This window comes from Mustela lutreola, chromosome 9 (assembly GCF_030435805.1).
Source record: "Mustela lutreola isolate mMusLut2 chromosome 9, mMusLut2.pri, whole genome shotgun sequence".
NCBI classification, from domain to species: Eukaryota; Metazoa; Chordata; class Mammalia; order Carnivora; family Mustelidae; genus Mustela; species Mustela lutreola.
In genome coordinates, this window is record NC_081298.1 from 133,828,526 (window position 1) to 133,835,223 (window position 6,698).

General features: G+C 39.0%; 1 pseudogene; it reads left to right on the forward strand.

Annotated features, from left to right (window-relative positions):
* Positions 1-4,425: 4,425 nt before the first annotated feature.
* Positions 4,426-5,341, forward strand: LOC131808241 (L-lactate dehydrogenase B chain-like; annotated as a pseudogene).
* Positions 5,342-6,698: the final 1,357 nt, after the last annotated feature.

Below are 6,698 nucleotides of genomic sequence, written 5' to 3' on the forward strand. Positions count from 1 at the left end.
GGCTCTGCTGGTGATGGGCTGAAATGCAGCTGCTGTTCCAGACACGCGGGGAGAGCTTGTGCACAGAAATGATGCAAAGAGAGCATTTGCATCTCTCGCATAGGAGGAGCAGAAAACAGCCCTTCTGCAAAAAAAAAAAAAAAAAAAAAAAAAAAAGAAAAAAAAGAAAAAAAAAAAAGAAAAGAAGAGGTGTCAGATGAGAACTTCCTGACAATTGAGAATAAAATGACAAAAATAATTTTTTGTGTTGAGAAAGCTTTGGAACCTGAGCACACACCAAGGGCTGCCCTTGGAGCAAAAGTGCTCACCTTTAGAAGGCACTCAAAAGTGGATGCTGGTGGCAGGCACACCTGGGGCCCAGGCTCCTGAAAGTGGGGTCACCAGTGGGGTCAGCTCTCACATTTCACTTTTTTTTCTTTTCTTTTCTTTCTTTCTTTCTTTTTTTTTTTTTTTTTTTAAATCTCCAGCCCCTACTGAAATGCAAATATGATACTTGTGAAGTTTCAGGATTTGGAGAAAAGAAGATTCAAATCAGAAAAGGATCTCATTCCCTGAGCAGTCCTTGCTGTCTCTCGGCCTCATTTTACTCTCTCTAACATAAGGTATACAGACTATCAGAGTGATTCTCATAGTCTGTGCCTAGGAACGACCTGAGGTCTCATCAAATATAGCTTCTGATTCCGGAAGTCGGGAGTGGGGCCTGAGACTCTACGTTTGTAACCAGTAAATCCGGGTTTTCTTGTCTGTTTACATCACTCCTCTCCAGATGTTTTAGAAAAAGAAAATTCCCTTCCTTTAAGGACCTTGGCCACTCCTTCAGGTGGTGGGGAGACAGTTTGGAGGAAGGAAAAGAGAGACGGCAAAGGCAACAGCTGGAGCTTCTCTTCCAGGAGGTAAATGTTCTGGATCCTTAAGCAGAGGGGAGACAGAGGAAGTCATAGAAGTTGAATATAAAGTGAGATATCTTAAGTTTAGTACAAGGCAAACAGGCGTGTGTCTTGGATGTTCTTGTAGTTAGAGCTGTTCCATGATAACCCACAGAGCTTGTTTCAAGCAGCTAGTGTGATGCTACACAATCCTGCATTGGCACGCATGTGCACATAGAGACAGTTACTCATGCAGATGTGCACCTGATACACACATAAGACGTGAAGCTGTCGCAGACAACAGGAATGACCTTTCCTTCATCTGTGTTTTAATCAGAGATGGCCTTTGTAATAGGGAAGCTGGTTAAAATACTCAGTCCAAAGAACCAACTGAGACAAGAGAACTGGGAATATACTGTCCTCTGTGACTGTTTTTTGTTATTTCGAAATTCTTTGTTCTTCACTCCCTTTTCTTTGCCATGTCTGCTGTGATGTGTTAACAGTCAATATCAACCTTTGCTTATAGCTGGCTTTCCTGAATCTTCCTTGATTTTAATGATGAGATGAGCAATTGTTGTCACAGGCCTGAACTGACTGATGAGGAAGGCAGCTTTACATGTCTGTAGAAACCATAAAAAGCAGCCAGGCCAGGAGTCATAGATTTCTCTGTCATCTGACATCATAGTTCCTGCCTCTGGTTTTCTTTACTGGCTGTCCTATGGAAACCGTGCATGAGATCTTTGGTGATTACAGAGCAGGGTAAGAAAAGAAGAGTATTAGCTAAGACCTTGACCTTCTTCCAAGGTTATTTCCAGTTTTATATTCATTGATGTATACAGTAGTCCTTTTGTAAAAAGTGCCTTCTGGGTAAATATCATATCTCTCCCCTTATTTAATAAAGAGGAATTTATATTTCAGTTGTCCTCTTGGAAAACCCATAAATAGGGAAGAAGAATAAAGGAAGAAGTAGTTTTACTTAAATATGAAAACAACTCCATTAAGAGTTAGGTAGCCGGATTGGGAGGGAGACAAACCATAAGTGACTCTTAATCTCACAAAACAAACTGAGGGTTGCTGGGGGGAGGGGGCTTGGGAGAAGGGGGTGGGATTATGGACATTGGGGAGGGTATGTGCTTTGGTGAGTGCTGTGAAGTGTGTAAACCTGGTGATTCACAGACCTGTACCCCTGGGGATAAAAATATATGTTTATAAAAAATAAAAAAATTAAAAAAAAAAAAGAGTTAGGTAGCCGATAGTAAAGGAGGTCCATGCTGTAGAGAAAATCAAGAGGTCAAGGAGAGTACAGGTGTTCGGGCACATCAGTCTGGGATAAATTGTCAGGGACAGAATAGATGGAAACTCATGGAGCTGTGAGGATTTAAACAAATACAGAGCAGTAAGCATAGTGCTTGCTGTACTGTGTAAAGCTTACAAACCCTTAGCAGTCCTGGTTAAAGCACTGTAGGATTCCAGTTCCTAGAATGATCATCCTTCCTAAGTTTTCTTTGGGCTCTGGCTTTCTGGTAGCCTTACCCTTGCCACCCTTGCTTCTGATCTTTTATTCTCTTAGAGTTTTAGAGATACCTTGTCATCTCAGGCTGATATAGCATCCTGCTTCTTTCTGTAATTCAGTTCCCCATAACTCTGCTTCCCTCCCTCTCCAGTGTAGGAAAATATAGCCCTAAAGGAAGAGAAAGTATAGGAATTTATAGGCACCCCCAGATTCATCTTAACAAAGCCCCATGAGGAGCTGATACCTATCCTTGTCTCTCTTCTCTGTGCTATGTATATTTCCCCGGAAACTAGGGCTGCCCGATGGCAGGAACACCTGACTCTACTATATGTTGCTTGTGTAGAATTTCCTTTTCAGGAGATCACTTTAGGAAAGCCAAAGCCTTCATTGCCATTCCAGAGTGATATCCAACATGTTGCCATTCAAATACTGGAGCCTTCTTGATAACACTGTTCTGAAAACTCTTCAAAAAAAAGGTAGAAGAATAAATGAAACAAGATGGGATTGGGAGGGAGACAAACCATAAGTGACTCTTAATCTCACAAAACAAACTGAGGGTTGCCGGGGGGAAGGGGTTGGGGAGAAGGGGGTGGGATTATGGACATTGGGGAGGGTATGTGCTTTGGTGAGTGCTGTGAAGTGTGTAAATCCGGTGATTCACAGACCTGGGGATAAAAATATATGTATATAAAAAATATATGTTTATAAAAAATAAAAAATTAAAAAAAAAAAAAAAAAAAAAAAGGTATGGATACGTGTACAGACCTGGATCTTTATTGGGCAAATTGGAAGTACTTGCTAGTCCTCAAAGATTCCTACAACTTTCTACTTTTACCTTCCCCAAAGATCTTATTTTTATTTCGGATGGATTGATTTAATTTAGTGGAAGTCATTGAAGACAGCCTTATGTGTATTTTAGTGAGGGCTGATGGTTGATCTAGAGATTGAAGACTGGTTTAGATTTGTGGTTGTTAAAGTGCAGGGTTTTCTACGTAAAAATTCAGAAATTAACTTCAGAGGCTTGTCACATGAAAATAGTTCCTCTTAGAAATGATTTCTTTTTTACTTATATTTCTTAAAATCTCAGTTCCTCAGTTAATTTTAGTGAACCAGAATGGTCCAGATAAGTGGTCACATTTTTGCTCCAAAGTTGCCCAATCCCTAGAGTGGCAGATTGTGCTATCTCAATCTCATTGTTGACCCTTAGGGCAGGGCAGGAACAACTTCTGATCTATTAATCATTATATCTCCCACACCTTGAATTGTGTCTTCCTATGGTAGCTGAGTAATAAAAGTATGCTAGCCAAATAAATGCTGATTGAATAAATATATCCTATTTTATATATCCTCTTGAAGTATTGATTTTAACAAGTTTATTTAAATACAAGGGTTTTTTTTTCCCCCCTCACTTATTCTTAAAATTTAAAGCTGTTGGGTCCTTTATTCTCTCCTTAGTACTTTTGTGTTTCAGTCAGAAATGTTCTGGTTAATATGAGTATGGTGGAAAGAACATTAAACATGGACCCAGGAGAGCTGAGCTCTTGCCCTCTTCCGCTAACAAATAACCTTATATTAGGTAGAGTGATTTCATCTCTAGGGCTCATACTGAAAGCTAACAATGGTAGAGTTCAGAAAACTTCCCAAATTTTTTTCTGGGTAGTAGGTAGAATGTATTTACCACATTGTCTTCTTCTCATGACTCCTACAGCTGTTTCTGTCCTGGGCATGATAGCAACTCTGAGGAAAAACTGATTTGCACTGTGGGTGCCTCAGTGGCTCAATTGGTTGAACTTCCAGCTCTTGGTTTCCACTCAGGTCATGATCTCAGGGTGGTGAGATCGAGCCCCATGTTGGGCTCTGCACTCAGTATAGAGTTTGCTTGGGATTCTCTCTCTCCCTCTTCCTCTGTCCCTCCCCAGCTTTACTGCTCTTTCTCCCTCTTTCTCTCTCTCTCTCTTTCTAGAACAACAACAACAACAACAAAACATTGCACCAGTTGCAAGAAGAAGAAGCAACCATCCCAACAACAAGATCACTGTAGTGCGTGTTACACAAGTCGGCATGACCTGTGCCATCAACATTGTGGGAAAGCCTCTGGCAGATGAACTTGTGTGGATGGATGTTTTGGAAGATAAACTCAGAGGAGAAATGATGGATCTGCAGCATGGGAGCTTATTTCTTCAGACACCTAAAATTGCAGCAGATAAGGATTACTCTGTAATGCCAATTCTAATATTGTGATAGTAAACCGCAAGAGTCGGCCCCCAGGAGGGGGAAAGCCCTCTCAATCTGTTGCAAGGAATGTTAGTATCTTCAAATGCAATATTCCTCAGATAGTCAAGTACAGTCCTGATTATATCATAATTGTGGTTTCCAAACCAGTGGATATTCTCACATATGTTACCTGGAAACTAAATGGATTACCCAAGCACCATGTGATGGGAAGTGAGTGTAATCTAGATGCTGCTAGATTTTGCTACTTTATGGCTGAAACTTAGCATTCATCCTAGCAGCTGCCATGGATGGGTTTTGGGAGAATATGGCAACTCAAATGTGGCTTTGTGGAGTGGAGTGAATGTGTCAGCTGTTTGTCTCCAGGAACTGAATCCAGAAATGGGAACAGACAATGACCATGAAAATTGGAGGGGAAAGCATAAGAGGTGGTCGAAAATGCCTATGAAGTCATCAAGCTAAAAGGATATATCAGCTGGACTATTGGATTAAGTGTGGTTGTTCTCATCTAATCCATGTTGAAAGTCTATCCAACACTCATCCAGAGTGAATGATGGTATAGGGAACATATGGCATGGAGAAGTAAGTCTTCCTGAGCTTTCCATGTACCCTGGACTCGTGAGGATTAATCATTGTGATCAGCCAGAAGCTGAATGATGATGAGGGTGCTCAGCTCAAGAAAAATGCACAGACTTTTTAGGAAATTCAGAAAGATCTGAAAGAGCTGTGATCTCTGGCTTCTAGGCTGTAGAAATAGAAAAACTATATATTTTATAAATATAACAAATACAAAAAAATATATAACAAATACAAAAAATAAAAATAGAACTGTGAGCCTTTAGTTTTCATCCACATTCATGGATCACCATTTGCTTCCTCTTCCTAAATATGCAAATGGGAGCTCATGGATGCAGTGGCCATGTTTGGTTGAATGCTTACAATGTGAGCCCTTGAACAAAAGAAATTTACTATCATACTGTGTTTCTTTAAAAAAATAATACATTTACCTCAGTAAACTCTCTGCTTAAGTGTATGAAATAACTAAATTTTAAAAATGTGAAGAAAAAGTGTGTTTCTTAACTGGTTTGTAATCACAACTTCAGTTATTTTGGATGTTCTGGTAGAGAGAGGAAAATATTGAAGGGAAGTATTAATATTCATTTATTTACCCTCTGCTCATTACATACCATGTGATCTGGCATACGTCATTTCCTTATTTTGGGCTTCATTTTTTTTGCCTGCAAATTAAAAGGCTCAACTAAGTCAATTCTTAACTCTTTTTTCCAGCTGTGCTGTTCTGTTTCTTGATTCTTTCAAAGCTACCGTGACTCGCCAATGGTATTCTTGTTTCCATCCAATTAATTATTCATTTATTCAGCAAGGCTGAATGAATGCCAGTTATGTACAAGGATGATGCTAAGTTCTAGGAAGTAGTTATGAACAAATGACGTGCATCCCACACACAAAGGTTATCATTTCCGTATTTTCCCTTTTGTGAATTTACCCTGAGAACATCTAATATCTATTAAGAGATGTACAAAGGAATATAAATAAGAAGAACAAAAGACATCTCATGTATCAGAAAAATATTCTGAATGATAGGACACAATCCAGCAGGTGAGAAGTAGTGGTCAGCACAGAGCTTGATTTTTAAGTCAGGTTTTTAAATTGCTTTTTTTCTTCTTCTTTCATTTTAGAGGTTTTTTGTTTTGTTTTGTTTTGCTTTGGTTTTTTTTTTTTTTTTTGGCTTTTTCAGTGGTGTTTTTGAAAAATCCTTCTTTTAAAATTTTTACTTTTTAAATCATTAATAACTTATACTAGTAAATGGTGTTGCATGAAATTAAAGGAATTTAAGTCCCAATTGGTACTCAGTTATAAGAATTTGATAAATCTTTCTGTTTCTCACTGATTTTTGGTATTGCCTTAATTCCATGGAAGATTTTAGTGTAAGAAATGATCTACTGATGGAATATTTATCCTTCTACAAGACCTACAGATTAATTTGATAATATAATCATTTAAAATTTATGCTGTATTGGGGTGCCTGGGTGGATCAGTAGGTTAAAGCCTCTGCCTTCGGCTCAGGT